The sequence below is a fragment of the Calonectris borealis genome, chromosome 7, assembly GCF_964195595.1.
Source record: "Calonectris borealis chromosome 7, bCalBor7.hap1.2, whole genome shotgun sequence".
Lineage (NCBI taxonomy): Eukaryota > Metazoa > Chordata > Aves > Procellariiformes > Procellariidae > Calonectris > Calonectris borealis.
Genome location: NC_134318.1, coordinates 32,530,511 through 32,550,757, shown reverse-complemented (window position 1 = coordinate 32,550,757; position 20,247 = coordinate 32,530,511). Strand labels below are relative to the sequence as shown.

Below are 20,247 nucleotides of genomic sequence, written 5' to 3'. Positions count from 1 at the left end.
TGAAGTCACTGCCTTCTACAGGCTTGAGACTGGTATCAACAGTATCTGACCTTAGAGGTCTTTTCCAACCTTAATGATTCTATGATTCTAACAGGCTTCCTCCTTTGAAAACACTCATGAAGTTACCTCCTTCTGTACCTTCACGATAGCCGGTTACTGCTCCAAACATCAAGGCGGTTTATTCAATGTGTTATAATCAGGATCAGAACTCTTGTGAGTCACAATATGTTTCATAACACCATGTGTTCAATAATTTTTTTTTTTTTTTTTTTAAGGAACACATATTTAAAGACTGCAAACAGAATGCAAACAAAGGGGTTTGTTTTGTTGTTGTTAAATTGTAATATTTGGGGGCTTGACTGCTTTAGCTTACTAGAAGAATTAACGCAATCTTAAGTTACAGCCTATGTCAAGTATAAATGGTCTAATGCCATCCTTACAATTAAAGATGGTTAGCTGAGAATAAACAGATTTGATTCAATGATGATCAGCCACTGATTTGTGTGGTTGCACTAATGTTAATCCAGAAACATGGATAACTTGAACTTAAAATTAAGAGAACTAATTATAGGTTACTCCAATTACCTCTATAGACAAACTTCAAACTGAACTGCTTGATGTGAAACCCTACATCTCTCTCTCTACGTTGAGGTGTAGACACCAGGCAACAGCAGCAACTGTTCACCACTGAAAACAGTTCCCGAATGCAGACAGTGCATAAAGAACTCGGACTTGCACTTATGCTACATTAGAGATTTTTTTTTTATCCCCATCCCCCTTCAGCCAAGACTCTTCCTAGCCTAAAGATGACACAACACAAATCACGTTTGCTAGCACTCCACGCTGATAACCAGTGGAGATTGTAGTGTTGGAAAGGCTCAGTTAAGAGCATAAGCCCTTTAGAAGGAACAGAATTAAGAGAGCGTCAGCTGCAAATAACTCGACTGACATCGTTTTAACCTGACATGCCAAGGTACACAACTTTTTTAAGCCAAATCTTAAAACTAGTTCCACATTTAACAGATTCTTTTCTATGAAGAGTCACTGGTCATTAGCAGACAGAGGAAACCCTCATGTTATTACAACTGAACCGTTAAGAAGTAAATCCAACTTCAGCAGAGGGGAAACAGAAAGCTGTATGTTTATTAAACTGACTTTCTAAATATCAACATTTGCTAAGGAGGTCATCATTACTGAATACAGTTCAATAAGTGAAGGCAAAAAAAAAATCCTAAAAACACAGGCTGTTGTTGAAATTATTAGATCAGTATTGAGTGGAAGAGAGTTTTAAGGCTTATAACTACTTTGGAAAAACTTCAATTTTTAAACGCTTACTCTTCATTCACTCCACTCAGCTTATGAGTGGAGTGAACTAGGTTGGATAAAAACTCAACAATCTCCACTGTAAAGTCACACTGATGAGCTGATACACATCTAGCTACTTTTTTTTATGCTCACAAAGATTCAGCATTTTTAAGCCATCAAGCACAGACTTACTCCTAAGCTGAGGAGCAATTTATAAAATTATGTACAATGTGGTAGAGATAGAGTGACACATTTAAACACATTTTGTTAATAGTTCTAATACTAGCAAAATAGAATGATTTTGCCTTTTGGAAACAATATTTAATTTTAAGCTAGATCTGTTCTCTTGTAGTTATAAGCTTATTGATTTAAAATATGCCAGTCTGCAATTTTGAATCAGCATTTTCAGCTTTAATTCCAGCATCACATAGAAAGAGCTGAAAATCTGATCACCATGTAACAAGCTACTGAACAATTATATCAACTCTTTTTTCCAGAGCTGTTCTTCATTAATTCATAATTAATAGGATTTGATAACACAATCTGTACTACTAACTTGTAACAGCCTGCTCGTGTCAACTGAAAAAGGACAAGTTTTTTGTTTGGTGAACTCCAGAGCTCCAGCGCTTCTCTCCCATGCTCGGCAGGAGCCGCTCCCTACAATTCCTTCTGGAGATGCCCGCCAAGCTCCTCCGACCCCTGCTGCAATCAGAGACTTTACATGAATGCTGTCGTCTTCCTCCTCCTGCCTCACATGAAACTGCTTTATCACATGGACCGAGGAATTTGACAGGGAATGAGATATAGAAACTTATCTGCTGCCAGCAAACTGCTTCCACGATAGGGGCATCGGAAAGGGAAAACGGCGAAGAGCAATCCAACACACTTCAACACATTCCAGGCACTTGGGGGGGGGGGGCAGCACCAACAATTCAGGATTTTAGTCTAATGAAAATAATGCCTTCAAAAGATACATTCAAGCTTTCCCAGCCAGCGTCTTTTTCCTAAATCCACAACAGAATATCTACAGAAATTCTGCACAAACCCATGGATCAGCAGCATACCTGAGGAAGCAGAATCTTCGCTTCAAGTGCCCTATTCATGTTTTAAAAGGCTGCAGGAATTTGGATAAGCCTTCCTTACTACTATGGATCATGTAAGTAGTAGCAATTCTGAAAGTATCCTAGGGTGATGTTTTCCTGTTTTAGTTTAAAAGCTTCCTCATCCTCCACTACTAAGCTCTCCTCCTCCAGCTTTCCATTACAGTGAGAGAAGCAGTGCCCGTGCCCAAGCTTAGTCTGATCATGCCAGAGCAACTTCGGTTTGGGCCCTTTTGAGACATGACAATCATCAGCTTGGTGCTGAGAATACAGAGAACCAGGTTCTATTTTGTAATGGCAATTTATGTTGAAAATTATGGTGTTTTTAAAATAATAATTAAAAACAAAACACAATCAACAACGACACAACCCTTTCACATGTGTAATAAAACAACAGGAGCTACACACAAAGCAAGTGCTTTTTCAGGAGAAAGGCAACAACTGTAGAAACATTGCACAGGATCTCCTTTTCTCTTTTTTTTATATTCTCTTTGATTACTTTAGCTTGCACAATATATATCCCACATTGTATTTCATTTGTTTATGAGTATCTGGGCAGAGCTCCAGTGCTTTGATGCAACTGGTCGCAGTGAAAAGCTCAGTTCAGCATGAGCACTATCATCAGCAGGGAAAGCTGGAGCAGTGGAGGAGATACAACACCGTTATCACGTCCAGTACAGGACAGGGTTGAGACCAGCCAAGCAAACAGAACTGAGTTCCAGAAAGTTTCTTCACCTCAACACGAAAGAAAAAGTCCAACAAATGAAGGAGTCCAGAAAAATACAGTTGTCTTCACAATGACTGTAGTTATCTTTTTCCAATCTGAAGGAGAAAAACACAGAGTGCAGACATAGTATGAACAATTATTACCGTCTGCAGCTACAAATATTTAGTGAGAAGATTAAGTCAAAGACTCAGACTTTTCTGCACTGACACTTCTCACGCTAGGAACAAAAAAAGCTTCAAACTGATTTGCTGTAGAGAACAAGGCATGAGATTACATGGTTTTATGAAATGTGCATGAGCCCGACAGTGTGTTTAATTTTGTTTTTGTTAACAGACTGCAAGATGAACTTCTTTTCACGAATATTTACCGGAAACAGGCATTTAAGACAGAAATACACTTGTATCACATGTTCTGCTTCATCATTCATGCAGACAGGATTATCTAGAGTCACTGATATTTGAAGAGCCCCACCTGGGTGACTTAAACAGCCCCAGTTAAAAAACTGACCAAAATAAGAAAGTTTGCCCTGACCACGGGGTTCAGAGGGGACAATAAAGGCACATTTAACAGGAGGATCCCAGGCCTCTAGGATGCTAAAGTATGGTTCTGTCAGAGCTGGTAACTGACAGAAAACAGAGAATATAAGCTTTCCACGTTTGCATGAAATACCATATATCCAGGAGTAAACACTTACTAAACAGTTTCCCCTGCTCAAGCCTAGGAAGGGGTGTGCCTAAACGGATTTCTAGCCAATGTTCATCCCAGTTCCTCCTTGATGGACTGGAAGGGTGAGGGCTGGTAGGAAAATGGAGATATACACTTGGTGGTGGTAAAATAGACAGACGTGTTGAAAGATGCATTGGAGGTGGTTTTAACAATTCAAGGTCTGAGCCCTGCTCATACGAACCACATGGGACAACAGAAGCTGACGGGAGCGCAGTTTGCCCAACAGCTAAGAGCCAACACTGAATTTTATTTAACCAGGTTAAATGGTTCGGGGTAATGCTGCCAGCCTCTCTGTATTTCAGGGAGAACTTAGGGTTTTTATTATTATTTTTTAAGAAAAAGCAAAGTGATTAGTGATAAGGTGATAAGTTTGAACACAGATTTAGATTAATCTTCCATCTTACTGTATTTTTGTACCATTTGCTTTTAGACTGTTCCTTAGACTGAGCAGGAAATAAAAAGGCCGTCGTTTTACCGTGTTCTCCCATCGTTATAATGCGATGCACCAGATTGGAGTTATTGAATAAGCTCATACACCCCCAGGTTACATTCTCCTTCATCTGCAGCCTTGCCTTTCAAGTGAGCTCTACTCTTATTAAAAGGACCAGAGGCTGTCCTCAGGCATACCCTGTCTTTGAAGATTTAAGCCCCAGCTACATTTTATGGAAAAGACTTCTCAGTTCGTACCTTTGCCAAACTGCATAGCAGGCTTAAACAATTACGCAAGACAGTGGATTTCAATTCCAGGCTCCTCTTTACGCAGTCTCAAGTTTTAAAAATAATATTTTTCTTTCTGCTAGCGCACTCCTGAAATAAATGTTCCAAACAGTGATGATCCAAAGGCATTAAAGAAAAAAGTTACAGCTTAAACAGCGCGACACAGATTATGAATAAAGAAACCCTTCCCATATGGAAAAGTTTTAAAAATTTGACATTTCTTTTCAATATGCATTAATCAGAAAGACAGTAGTGAATTTTGACTGCTTCAGACAGAAAGGAATCAAAACTCTTGGGATATATTACACAAAAGAACAACTACAAAGAAGGAAGAACAATCCTATAGTTTTTTAAAACTTAACGATTAACAGTGTTTTCTCAAATGGCTGGGAAAGTCTGCCGTTTGGAGCCAGCCACATGTTACTTATCAATGCTTCAAATGCAAGGTGAGTAAGAAAGGCCACGTCTGGTTCCTTTTGCAATAGGGAAAAAGTCTCTTTTGAAGTCTTTCTGAGGGACTGATGGGGGAGAAAGTGTCAGGAAAAGGATCTGACAGATTTTGCACAGTGAGGGGCGAAAAGACGTCTGGAGTAAAATCTCTTGTCTAAATTGGGCAAAGAGATAGAAACCTCTCCTTCAGCATTGGAGACGCCAGATAAAAAGTCTGAGACCCCCTTGTATCTTTTTTCCAGCTACACATGAATTCCTTTTTATGCTTTTTGCCAGCTTCTCATCTTACCAGGAGCCTGCAGGAGAGGCCAGTCCAGCACCGAAGGGAACGTAGCCACGCTGGGGCTCCATGTACAGCAGTCTCCCAAGTTTCCAGGAAAACAACTTGCATTTTAAACACCTCAGGCATCACTGAAGGCCTCAATTTAAAGGTGGAAGTGATCACCTGAACAATCTTAAAGCAAAGTCAAAAGACTAAGAAATTACTCTGTTTCTTGAAATGAAAGGCATTATTGATGAATGTGTCACTGCCAACATCGCTGTGTCGCTCTGGGACAGGATTTCTCTCCTGTATTTTCAATTCTGTGCAAATAACTAACCTGAGAAGTTCTGCATCGCCTGTAATGTAAGCGTAATTATCCACCAGCAGGTCAAGAACTAGACACATTTCATTTTTACCAACACTGTAAGTTGCTCTGTCCTTTCTTTTAAATTTTCACACTTTTGAAGACATCAATCAAAATGAAAACATCCATTTTTTTTTCCTCAATCACAAAGATAAAACAAATGCTTGACATAACTAGTCTCTAAAAGCTGTATTAAAAGGAGAAATTTGAGAGATTATTTCTATATAAACTGTACTCTTATCTACAGCAAACTGCTTTTGCATGTGTTGCATGAGCAACCGGCACAGCTAAAAATACGCAAACTTAGCATTAACTTCTCAACAGGGCAAAAGGCTCCAGAGTTCACTACATCATCACTCACAAGTAACAATTTCATGCACTCTTAGTGGAAGAAGGCAGCTCAGCACTATTCAATTTGAAGTGCACAGAAGTATGCAGTAAGCTTTTATTATTGTCTTTACATTGATAAAGCGATAACGTTTTGACTCCCTCCTTGCTTCTGCGTCATCGCGTTGCAATTGCAAGGTATGTGTAGCATTTCACAGGTAATATTTCACAGCAAATAAAGGAGAAAAACTTTCTCCAACTCAGAAAAATTCCCCAGAAAGAATCCTAGCCAGGTGTTAGCAACAGGATTATTTTAATATAGTCTTTTTAGTTACATAACAGGCATGAAAACATAAGTTGTAGCGCTCTGTCTTATTTTAATCAAGAACTGGGGAGCTGTAGAAAACACTGGTAGAAAAAAAAAAATACTTCTGATAAGAGATTAGGCACTAAAATCCCTGAAAGATTGCACTGCAAGGATGTTTGCTGCCTATTATTATAAAAGTGAAGACCACAACACAATATATGCTAGCTGTACCACAGGAACACTTGTAAGACATAACAGTCAGAAGTGTCTGAAAAAGGTATGGAAAAACCCAGTTCCTCACTTGTAAAAGATAGGCTACTGCTCTGGTTTTGCTGTCTTCATACTCCTCCTTTTGCATCTTTAGGAACTGTACACGTAATGGTTAAATAACATGCTGAAGTGTGCTAATTACCGTGATGAATGTCAAAGCTGTAAGCAACACACTTCCTCATCTTTGATGATACTTATCATCAGCTGGTCAGCGTACTCAGTCATACAAATAGGTAACATCCACCTCACTGTGGCTGGAACTTGCAGCCTTATACATACGAAGTTCCAGTATGTATTTAAGCAAATATTATGCAGTATTGTTCAGACTCTTGCACACACACCAAAGCTAAGATACAAACATATTTTGCACAACATTAATGAGATTAAAGTTATTGTGGGCATTTTTTTTGTCTGTGCTTTTTAATAAAACCACTTTAAAAAGTGGCAGTTTGCTGATTCAGTTCCCCTCCTCCTCCTTAAAATCGTTACACTAAATGACAAGCAAAAACACAGCCAAGAATTCAGACATTAAAATGTTTTAGGTACCTTGATTTTTTCCACAGCTCTCCTTGCTCTAGTAACGTAGTTGACCTGTAAAACAGAAGAAAGAGATTACTGACTCCTGGTAGGCTCTTCAATATTACTGGAATATACTGTATACTTAAAACTTAAGAAAGCATTAACACAACATCTAGTTTCTTGAACTCTTTTTCAGAATATTTCATTGAATTACATTTTACTTTGTTATCATATAATACATTTTTCATATTAAAAAAAAAATCTCAAAGGGAAGTCTCATTTAAGAGCACCTAGCTGGGAATCCTGCCATTTTGCCTCATGCACACCGGGTTACAAATCAGAAAGTAGAATCCAGCCTACCTGCTGCATTTTTAAAATAGAGCATAACAGCCACAATCCACAATTCCTTTTCCAGCCCGGCAGAAGTTGAACTCTAGAGCAGCCGCTACGCTGCTGAGCGGGCAGGCTCTGGTCGGGTGGGGAGCCGGGGAAAGGAACACAATACCGCTTTTTGAAGGCTGACAACTGCTGGTGTGCAAAGTCCATAAGGAAACAACTGCCTTGCTCTGACCCCTTCCCACCACTGAGCAGCTATGGGTTTTTGTCTTGCCTTCATCTTTTAACATGAAAGTAAAATGAGTAAATTAAATAGCAATCGTTTGCTTCTATCATCTTTTGTCTTCTCAGTCTTTGAGCACAAGTTATCTTCAATCGAACCTGACAAACGTATTTCCATCATCTTCCCTTTTCCCTCAACCACTCCACCAAGGAAAAACCAATTATTTCCTGGGGGACAGGGGCCAGACTGCTTGATTTCATACATGCATACAAAACATATGCTACATTTTCTTTTTTAAGATCTATACATTGCAGATTAGACATCTCACGCATTGCGAAAACACTGAGCTCAGCCTACCATCAGGCACAGGCAGTACTTCTCACCAACCTGTTAACCCATTTTTATTCATCAGGTTTTAACAGCCTCTTTCAGCCATCACCAGCTCCTCCTTGTTATTCTTCCATGACTTGAATACAGTACCCTCAAGCATTACTGTTTAGGTCTTCTCAGTATATTGTACTACAAATACTTTACCAGTTTCAACATTTGGGCAGGCTGGCTATCCCACTCCCCATCACCACTAAAGGCTGGATTATTCAATATTCTGTATGAATTTCAGCTGTAAAAAATTGACTTCCGAAAAAACAATATGCACAAAAAGAAGGCAAGTAGAATTATACAAAATTAATGTAAGACATGATTGTCACAGGATACTCTGAAGCCAAAAAAACCAAAAATTCCAAGAGAACCATGGTTAAAATAAGATGGTTTTGCATGTGTGCTCAAATTGTCTATTTTCCCTGAATTACTTTGTTACAGAAAGTCAGTTCCTTGCTCACTTGAAAAATAAATGTTGCCACAAATATGGCATTATTTTCAGCAAGTTTGTATTTAGGAATGAATAATGTACTTATACTCAGTATTAATACAGGTAAACAGCCACAAAACAATTTCATCTACTTTTAGACCTGACAGGAATGCAGATTTAGGGAACGGACTTGGCTCTAGCCAGGTGCTCTGCGTGGGGCTTAGGCATATTTGCTTATTTTGCTGTCCTGCCAACTGCTCCCTGGCAGAGCACACAAAGTGATGGCAGTGACCGGGGAAAGAGGAGGAAGTGTATTGGCATCAAAATGTCGTGTTAGAGCAGGAGCCCTCCACAGCATCAGGAATTCAAACACTTTAACGTGACTGTTTATTCTTGGCATGAGTACGGTTTATTTTTCATCTACTTCACACTGCTAGAGATAAGGGAATGCTATTTCTATGCAAGTTCCTGATACGTTATTTTAAGCGTAGCCGTCACCCACAAGAAGAGATCCCGTCTTGCAGGCTAGCAGCTACTGTTTCTAGAGGGCATTGGTGGATCACTCTCAGACATGAAAATTTAATATTGTCCCCAATTTTGTCAGGTCCAGGTCCAGTAGCGCTGGTTGGCAGAACACAGAGGTGCCCATTTATGATGTTGTTTGATACTACTTTACCCCCTTCCGGAGTTGCACAGCACCCCTCACTCCCATGGGGGCCAGCATAGCCCCAGGTAAGCAATGGCCAGCTTGCTCGGCTGTGTCCCCACCTCTGAGCACTGGAGAAGTTGTAGATCTTACAGCTCTCAGCAAAAGAAGGCAGCGGAGGAAAACAGCTGAAGCTAGGAACCATGACACTCCAAACATCATATGCTTTTGAGCAGATTTTTTTCTGCCCTTTGTCACAACCTCTTTGCTACAAACCCTTCCTTCTTCTTCACATCCCTTGTCCCTAGTACCGCTCAATGCACTTTCACAAGCTCTTCCTCCCTCCCCAATTTAAAATTCTCATTATTAAAAAAAAAACACAACAAAAAAACAAACAAACCAAAAAACCCTTGACAATTGTGAAACTACTATGACATTTGGTGCCATGACCTAATTCACCCTGCTTAATCCATCTGGGTCTTTTCATCCCACTCTGCCCACCCCTTGAGTATGGGCAAGAAACTGTTTGATGTAGGCACTGGCCAGAAGTTGTCTTCACTGCGCTTAGCATTGTTTAGGACATATTCTCAGCTCTTGTTCATTAATTAAATGCATCTATGGCCAAAATAAAATTATACATCTGGTAACAATGGGATGCAGATCGTATCAAACATGGGAAAAAGAAAATCTGAAAAGGAATGACAGTCACACAGTAAAGAACCAACTCAAAGCAGCTCTCAGATCATAGAAAATAGTCACTAAAAGACATTCTTGGATGAATAAATTAGGAAGAGAGATGGATTTTAACTCAAGGTACGACAGCAGTAAGACATACTGAATATGAGCAGCTTCAAAAAAAGTTGGAATACATCTGAATTAATGCATATGTCAGAAATCAGACATATTATACAAATCCTAACAGGATATTGAAAATACAAGTACAAATTAAATGTTAGATGAGGGCTTTAGCCTGTAGGACAAAGGGATTTGTGTGTCAGAGATACCATTTATCTTCTTGAGAATTAAAGTGCAAAAGCCACTTGGTTATTTGAGAGCTAGCTCTCCCCCACTCAGAGAAGCAACATTTTAGAGCTGCATCCAGAAACCATGAGTAATCACAATGAGGGATAGTCAAGGAACTGATGGGATATCCCAAAGAAACACCTCCTGGAATGAAAATATAGCCGTCTTCAGCTACTCATATTATACTGGCTGATCAGCATATATTAGGAAAATACACTTCTGGTTTGAATCCAAACCTTGGGTATAAAAAGCAAAGCCCGAGTAAATATTTAAAAGAATTTTGAGTTCCAAACTGAAGAGCTGGTAACTAATTTTTTTTTTTAACAAACAAAACCATCAAAAGATTGTGCAACTCTAAGAGCCCTTAAGGAAACAATTGGGAATTTTTCGTAACATGGTATTTCCTTATACCACTGACCACAGGAATGCAAACAGTTCCACCAAACAGAGATTTCTTCATTGGAAACAACTGACAATCTAACCGTGTTTCCATCTTTTCCACTCTCAGCGCTCAGCATACAAAATAGATGATATAATAGGATACAGAAGTGTCATACCAGGGCCACAAGACATCTTTACTAAAACTCAGCACCTGAGAGGCTTTACAAGAATATATTTCTTAAGGGTTAGAGAGAGAACTTATGTTTAATTATCGAGCATCTTTGTCTAATCAAAATTTATTTTTCTACTACGATTTCTACTTATTTGTTGGATTTTCCCAAAACACTGTTAGCATGCCTATCAACCAGAAACAGACCCCTCGCCCTAACCATAACTCAGTATATCAGAAACAAGACTCAGTCCTGCAGCATTCCCTGACAGTAAGACAGGTGACACTAGCGAGGAGCATTGGCACAAAAACATGGGTTGTTACTCAACTTGCCAAGTGGCAGGAAAAGCAGTACTACTGGTAGTATACCCCTTGCATCTTATACAATTCACCCATGCTAGTCTAATGAATAGATTTCCTCCAACTCCTCTGTTTCGGATTATTATTTGAGCAATGCCAACTGATACTATGAATTTCCCCAAAGGAAGCTGAAAATGTTGGTGTACCGCTCCAGGCAATGGCACTCTTAGTACTCATGGTCTACCAGCCTTCAGACCATGTATGAGGAGACCAAGTATCAGAGATACCCCACGGGAAACGCAAGACAGGCCTTACAAAGGGACCTAATTTTCTTGACAGCTAATTAACAAGACATTATCATGGAGAAAGCAATTTACACCCTGTGCTGAGCTTCATGCTGCAAAGAGAGAAAAAGCGAAGAAATGAACATAAGCAAGGGTAAAAACAGAGAGTATCATCAGAATTCAGGAAGGCACCAGGAACGCTAAAAGGTACTAATCATCGGCACCCTGACAAATATCTGTCATTGCAAATTTGCAACTCAATTAAGCCAAGATTTTAATCAGGGCTACAACTGTACTTAATTCTCTCCATTGCAGTTGAAGGAAAGCACGGGGAACAAGTCATAAAAACAGAACAAAACTGAAATGTGCTACAAAGAGACCAGACTGTTTTCAGAAAGAAAAACCAAAACAAACAAAACTCATGAAAGACAAAGCTTTACGGAGTTAGTGTGCCAAACAAGTCAAGAATTTTGGATGGTAGAGAAGACAGACAAATGTCTTAAGTTCAGATAGAGACATTAAAAGACTTTGCTTGTGTGGGAGGGTGTTTACAATCTACGGCTGAGGGATTATTACCCTGGTAGTCAAGGAAACCACTCTTAAAACGACAAGATTTTGAATTTTGGAATTCCCCTTTAAGGAGGGAACATGGAAAAATCCTCCATGCTCTTCAAAAAGGGGAATGGGATATGGGTCTGGTGTCCCACATGCGGACAAACAGGGCCACAAGACTTTGACAACAAACTCGTCCCAATGGCACTGCAGAGGAAGAGGTCACCATCATAAATGAAACGTATACATACTGTACTTTAGTCTTCCAAGATGATAAATGATAAAATAGCCATTGCAAGTCTCCCATAATATTTTCACATACAAAACCATTTACCAGGAGTTACTGAACAGGAATCTAAATATTTCAAGCTAAGCTTTATTTGAACTATTGTATCTCTTGATCTTCGAAAGAAAAGAGATGCGCACTGAACTCTCAAAGCTCTGACCTTTCACAGCATGCTCTTGGTCTTGGAGAATTCAACTTTTCTAAAGTTACAAATGTACGAACCCTCCCCTCTTTTTTAGATGATGCTGAAGATCTAAACAGAAATTATACAAAGAAGCAGCTTCGTTTAATTACAAATAGTACAGCAAAAATTATTTTTCCAGTTATTATCTTAACTAGATAACCAAAAAACTACATCAGCTGATATGCCAGAGTCTGAGATTTAGAAGACTACTCAAAAACTGTTTTATTTTTTTTTTTTTACTGTCAGCGTCCTAGATAAAAACATGCACCAAAAGCTTTTCAATTTAACCTTATTGGTGATGCTATAGAGAACTACCCAAACTCTGCAGACTGTAAGGCAAGGCAGTAGTTAGAGCAAGGCAGTAGTTAGAGCACACCACATATTTCCACAATTAGAACATAGTAATATCAAGCTACGCAAGAAATGATTTGCTGGTTTTCATTAAAATGCACAGTTCATTTTTATTTTTTCCTACTGTCGCTGCACCAAGATGCATGTTCAGAATGGCAAGAAACCACTGGGCAGAGTCTATGTAATATGCAAACTCAAGTTGAATTGGCACTACAATCAGCGGAAGCTTTGGTGTTGATAAGGAAGCAGAGATTGATTTTAGCAAAATGGTACAAATCAAAGCTATTGAACAATCTCTAAAAAGCTCTAATTATGACTTCTGGCTGAACTAAATACATATGAAAATGAAGATGCTAACTCACACGTACCTTTGTCATCTGATAAATCCCACTACTAAAGGCTCAATGCTCAACAATTCAGTGTTGTAAAGAATATAGCTGCTGTCTGGTATCTAATCTTAATTACTAACTATTTCTCAGCAAGACTGTAAAAATATTTTCAGGTAGGGTATTTTAAGTACTGCATTATTAAATTTTCACATATATACAGTCCAAGCAGTGGGAAATGGCAGTTTCAGAAATCATTTGAATGGCCTTAAGGATCCAGATGCCGGGTACAGTTCTGCAACAGGCATCCTAACCGGCCTCAGGAAAATAATTTCAGCATTACATACTTCTGCTCCCCTTGCCCCCTTAAAATGAGGTGAAGTCCCTACCGAGACCGGCATTAGTCAAGCTGCATTCATACGTATTTGTTAATATATTGCATCTTTTTCAGTGATGGTACTTCAAGCCAGACAAGATACAAGTGCTAACCGTGGCTTCAAAAAGCCTGTCAAGGGCACTGTGGACAGAGCTCCTTTAGCCTTCATTATGAAAAATGAAAAAGCCTATGTTAAAGCTACACACACTACATTTAAGCAAAATAATTTAAGCTCTGCCCAAGGTTTGGGTAATTGTGAACAAAAAAAAAAAAAAAAAAAATCACCTAGCATTTCCCAGCTGCTATTTAATGCCCCTGAACTTGCATCCTAATCTTTTTTCCCCCCCTCTACTTTTTTTGCTGCACTCCACATATATTCTGGTATTCAGACTCTTCAGGTTTTAAATCTCTACTGGAAGAATAAGAAGTATGTATCTTGCATTCCTTTTTAAAAAGAAAAGGAAATGTGAAAGCCTGGCATGACTCCTTTCTCACCTTCTGCCTTCTGTTTCCTGCTTTCTTCTTGTCCCCGAGAAGAAATCTCTTTCTCATTTTCTACCAGTCTTTCAGTGTGAACTCCAACTCATTAGCTTTTGCTACAATCTCATTACTGTCATCAGATTTCCCCTACTAATATGTCATGCTCACTCCACATTTTAAAAGTTGCTCTCAGCTTCTCACCAGAAACCATCCACTCCAACCACTCCTACCTAGTGGTTTGCAGGATCCCACCCTCAGCAACACATACTTGTTCAAAAATGCTGAGACTGCTAATGGCTGTAAGAAATCCCACCCTCCACCCGTTGCAGCTCTTTCCTTTCGTGCTTCACTGCTACTTCTGCATTCAGTTTTCAGCACCACCCCCCTCTACTTACAACACTTCATCTTTGGCCTGCTCTTCCTTTCCCATTGCCATGTGTGAGAATTGCCCATAAGCACTGATTTGGGTAACCTTCTACAAATCATAAATATACTAGGAAATGGCCCTGAACTTATCTAGCCCTTTTTATTCTCAATCTGACATACACAACACTTTTATGTTTTTAATCACCTCAAATTCATAACCAGAAGCTACTTCTTGGTGCTGTATGCAGATCATCTATCTCCTACTCTGCCCAAGACACCCACCACAGCATCAAAGCTTCAAGAATGGAATGGGCACTCCAGGGAGCAAGATTTCTGCTCCCTTGGGCTCCATCACTCACACAAGCAAATAAGACCAACTTCCCAACTCAATCAGCTGTGTACATTTGATACATCATTCTCATGAGACTTGCATGTAAAAAATATACTTAAACATTTGCAGTTATAGTACTGGTAGAGTGATAGTGGTCTGCCTAAGGATAAAAAGCACGGCAAGTTTCATAGGGAATCTTTCCATACTTTTTCATATAAAGTAACAATAAGATTTAGCACATTCTCACGCTACATCTTATTTCACAGCATGTTTTTTTGCAAACTGTCTTTGCCACTTCATTCCTAAAAAGTGAAAACACCCATTCAGAAGTGATGCTTGCTAACTTGATGCTTTGACCACCTGAGCAGCCTCTGATTCCTTTCTAATCTCATCTTTTCCTTTAATACTATGTTGTTTTTATTTCTAAGCCATCAAATCTACAGCACCTCTACACCTGCTCTAGCAAAATTTTCTCTTTCAGCTATGAAGCTGAAGCATTACTCCCATTCTACTTCAGCAACATTACTTCTGAGCATTTCCAGCAAGGCTACTGGCATTCTGCATCTCTTTCCGAGACTGTCCAAACTTGCTTCATACTGTGCCCAAAAAGGACAAGAGAGAATGGAAATAAAAAGGAAGTCCTGCAGCTGAAGTTTCGAGGGGCTGGAGAGGATTTTCCCCACACTCCCAATAGCGATTGGGGCAACGGGCCCAGTCACATCAAGGCACGGCACAACCTCCCACAAGGAATCTCTGCCTGACAACAGATGATCAGAAGACATTTCACAACATAAACTTCAAATGTATGATGCATTTTCTTCCAGTATTAACTTATGGATAAAGCCATAGCTGGATTCATGATGCCATTACTGCTGCAAAACTAATAATGATCAGTGCACATACAGATCTTTAAATATTTTTCTTCAGCTACAAAGTACCAAAATCCTTATTTATTGAAACAAGCTGTATTTGGAAGTTAAGATTATGATTTGTTTACAAACTAACCAACTCCATTGGTGAAAGAAAAACAGGTTTTTATCCGTATTCCTCCTACTTTATTCTGATATTATAAACAGAAGTTTTGCCTCTTCATATTCTTTAATTTAATCACCCTCATGAAAGACTCAATCCAGCTCCCAAACCTGAGAAAGAATAGAAACCAACTACACTTTTTTTTTTTTAACCTCTGTATCTCACTTGTTCACTGTTGACTTCTACAAAGCTTAATTCATCCAACCTCCACCCTAACCCCTGGGATCATCTTGTACTTTCCAGCCATCTGGACTGTATTTACTCTACTAAGAAAGTTAAATTTGTTCATGAACAAAGAAAATCCCCTTACTGTCTTCCCGCCTTGTCTGCACAGTTATTTTCTAAGTTCTTATTTTCTCAAAAAAATTATTGTGCCCTCTGGGGAGCTCGCACAGTCTTCCTTGTGACCTCTACTGAGGTCATACAACTTCTTCATTTACCATTTTCTAATGATGCCTTTTTTCTTTTCAAAAAAGTGAAATTACTTTCTCCTTAGTTTTCACCTTCTCTTCACAAAAGCCCTTACAAACAGCATGAAAGTTCATGTCTGATGGATTAAGACAGTAGCAATTGTACCAAAGTGTTTACTTAGCCAGTAAAAGCAACAGTTTTGCAAATAAAATTAACTATTGCCAAACTAAGATCAGAGACAAATTTTAAAAGGAACATAGACAAACATTTATTTTTTAAGTCATACTGGTTTTGAGGGTGTCCCTTCTTCCCCCTGCTAGCTCGCTGCTAGTGCAGGACTGCTGCATCTCTGTTCCTCCACCTTTCATCAAAATACCCGTGCTACGACTCCCCTCCCAACACTGCAGATACAAACGTGCCAAGGAAGACTTGCAGAAAAAGTGCAAACTGCAGAAGACGAGCAACTACCTCAAACTGGTTCTTACTTTCAACCACGTTCTTAAAACCCACCTACTTTTATCCAGTTTTATCTGAGCTGCTGTAAAATGCTTCCTTTTTAGTGCGTTTTATAATGCTATTTTTCAAGGCACACTATCTCTTTCGATCAAAGATAGTCAACTATATCTTATCATTAAAAGCTATTTTGCAGCTTTATTCTACTCCACTTGACATGCACTAGAAATCTGTACCAAGTTTCAATGAAAGCCACATTGGCCCCTTTGTTACAGAGAAAATTAATGAAAGCAATGAGCAATCCATGCATGCGGCTAACTTTTTAATTCGGAATTGAAGGTTCCCGATGCTTTGTGATGCTTGACCCAAACATCTGATTAATTTCAAAATTTAATTCAGTTTAATGAGCTAATTTAATAGCTGTGATAAGGGAAAAATGCCAATGTAGAACTATACTGTAACATAAATCAGAAAACAGGTACCAGAAGAAAAATACCTTTCTAGAGGGATGATTGCTTAAAGAGAACTACCTGCTGTTTTTTATTTTCAGGTTGAACCTCTGAATTTAGTTCAAAGAAATGACCCTTCAGAGGCGTAATAATTTTTAACGATGACGTCAAGTATCTTCTTGTTTCTTCAATGGCTCTTCTGGAATACCAAGGAATAGAAGTTCAGTCACAGGGGCTGCATACCACAACCACAGTAAATTCATTAGAGTAGGAAATACACAGTATAGAAATAACCATGAATTAAAAATGTAATTGAACATGTCCAGGTGAAAAAAAATAACTACTGAAATAACTCACCCAAATACCACCACGTATGAAAGAATGCAAAATAGATTTTGCATAAAGCTCTATGGCCACACAAATGCTTGGACCAGAATAATTAAGGGGGCAAAGCTGGGGCAGAAACACTTCCATTGCCAACATTTACCTCTTCCACATCTATGAAATGAGGACTTAACGCAAGGACTTAACAAAACCAAACATTCTGCTTCCTTGCATTTGTAGTTGCCAGTTTCTACACCGATTCAACATTATTCCTTCCCGGTTTTTTGCCTCCTCATCTCCCAAACGCACAAAGGACCATCTGTATGAATAAATATGTTTTGTCATTAAAATTAGCTGAAGCATAGTGAAGATGCAACACATCTCTGCTTTAGGGAGGCATTGCCAAATTATTTATCAGAAACAAAACCCCAGGATCCATTACCAGTTGAGCAGTATCTCCACTAACAAGGACTTTTTTCCCCCCTTTATGCGATTTCAAGCTGTTCAAATTTTCCCCAGAATTTGTAATATTTTCTTCTTTTAGAAGTGAAGACATGGACAATAATCAATTAGGCAACTGAACTTCCTTTTCTTGAGACACAAGCTGAACATTCCATGCAAGCTACTAAAAATAAGTTTTACTTCCAGCAATGACAACTCCTCGCAGCTTAATCAAAGAAATAGCAATCACAGCCTAATGGGCTCTGTCCTCTAGAGCATCTGAGTTGGAAAATGATCAGTAAGAGTCTGCAGAGAAGAGAAGAATCTACAAAGAAGTGAGGACCAATATATTTGCACTTAGCATGCATCAATTTGATTTTACATGTTTCTAATAGAGAGAACATAAAGCGACTTGATTCTTAGTCCACAGTTAAGGTACAAAATCAGTTTCTAAGGAAACATGGCAGAATCCAAGGGAATAAAATTTCTGGGTTTGTGCTGCTTCTGTAGCAAACAGCATCACCTGCAGAAGGCACATGAAGCAAAACCCCTCCAAACCAATTAAGGAATTGAATCTTGAGCATCCTGAACTAGCAATTTAACTAGCAACCTCACTGGTGAGGCACACCCATCTGTTTGAGGAAGGAAAGCACAGAGGCATAAGGAGGATGCACACCCGCTCACCACCAGTACCAGCTCACCACCAGTACCAGCCTACTCCTCTAAACAACAGTGCAGGAAGAGACACTAAAAATAACCTATAATACAGTTGGCACTTAATATCATCTGCTCGTTCATGCATGCTGCAGTTCCCCTATGACTTCTTAAAAATCTGACTGCCCACATCTCATGGTTCCTCTTTCAGAAGGAAAACAAATTTTTAACCAATGAGGCAGCAAGCATTTCTTTCTTTCCAAGAACTCAAAGGGGGCCAGGTCAAAGGTGCTGATTTTCAGGATTTTCCACACCATGAACCCCAAGTGGGTTTCCCTGCCACAATGAGTACTGGACTTCGGAGAGGGTCCCCCCGAGCCTCCCTGCCAGTGGAGCTAATGACATGGGGCTGCTTCAGATGCTCTCCCCAGCCAGTGCTGCACCTCACGTGCAGGGATCGCACTCAGGATGCGGACAGACCCAAAGGGCAGCTACGCCAGGGAACTCCACAAGATTGGTTCGTACAGGCCAAAAGAAGCAGAATTCTTTGGAGAATTTAAAGCTTCAGAAGTACTTGGTCCACTTCCGAAACTTTGAAATGAAACATTCCTTCTACCAATCAGCCACATAACCCACTGCTTAGCAATGGAGGTTGCATGTGTGTACGCATCTGCAAGAGGCAAAACAAGTCTTGTTATCCATCATTCTCACAACACAGCAAGATAGTTTCTCTTGGCGTATACACAGGGTTTTAAAGAAAAAAGTTATCTTAAATTCACATTTCCAAATAAATCCAGGTCTCCTTTACATTCAATAAAAACTGGACCATGAATTGAAAATAAAAATCTTTCTAAAGTTTGAGCGAGGCTAATTTCGGCTCCAGAGAGAATGCTCCTCGGTTTGCATACGTGCTGCATTGGTTTGGGCAGGGAAATTCTTTTTGCGCAGCTGTCCACTTTTCAGAAGGAAAATGCCAATGCACCTCAAAACATCAGTGTTAAGAGCCTAATTCGAAAAGCGTTTGCCTGAAGGCCAGCAGCCCAGAGATAACAGCCCAGGTCTGAAATCCCAAATATGTTACCACAGGCCAGGGTACTACTTCACTATGCTATTCCACTGCAGACTGCACATCAATACTCATCTCTACCTATAAATCAATGGAATCCGTTTTCGGCACAAAAGCTTCAAAATAAATCCTTCTGACCAACCTCCCAAATTACTTATGCAAATGCTGTATGAAAGCGCACAGATCATTATTACTTCAAATTTTTAAACCCCTGCACAGATACTCTGAAAGGAAAAGAAAGTAAATGCCTAATTATACACATTGAATAATCCAGATAATGGCCTGTCACATGCATCACACTGAACGCAAATCAGAATGATGGTTTTAGCTGTAAACACAATGTGGAAATGTCAAATAACTTTGATCTCATCTTTGGCAAGAACACGCTTCTTTAAGATACCACTCTGTATTCAATGGGATATACATATTTAACATTTTTTTTCCTGTTGAGTTTCAAAGCCTTTCCTTACAAAAAGTACCCTATAAGATGTTCCAATAGAGATGAATAATCATATTTCCTTAAACAGAAGAACACTGCAGCTTATTGCCTTGCTAAAAACACTAGAAGCAACAATACTCTGTTTACAGCATTATTGTCGTTCAAGCAAAGCGCGATTGGTTTTGTATTCAAAATGTGTGTAAAGGAAGGCTTTACTCAAAAATTCCTGTGATGAGGGGCACTTACTGCTTCAGAGAGAGGAAGAAAGGCATACCCACAGCAAGTAACTAACCTCCTAATGCCTGCTGTGGAAATGAGTCCCTAAGATGCACTCCAGGCATGTTTAGCAGGTAGGATTTTCTTCATTTCAGACTATGTCTTTCTTACACAGCAAGCAAACCATGCTGAAATCAAGATATATGAAAGGAAGGGCTAAAATTAAACAGGTAGAAGCAGATGAGAATGCCCAGGTTAGACATGCC

At 39.3% G+C, this 20,247-nt stretch overlaps 1 protein-coding gene across 6 annotated transcripts in view; it reads right to left on the bottom strand.

Annotated features, from left to right (window-relative positions):
* Window positions 1–20,247, bottom strand: part of ADD3 (adducin 3) — a 113,462-nt gene that overhangs the window by 59,234 nt on the left and 33,981 nt on the right. For 5 of the 6 annotated variants that reach the window (XM_075155009.1, XM_075155004.1, XM_075155008.1 and 2 more), the window contains one exon: window positions 7,102–7,146. The gene's annotated coding sequence lies outside the window, so the exon portion shown is untranslated. Of the gene's footprint in view, window positions 1–7,101; window positions 7,147–7,434; window positions 7,545–20,247 lie in introns of those variants that run through there. The other variant, XM_075155010.1, reaches the window with a different exon arrangement.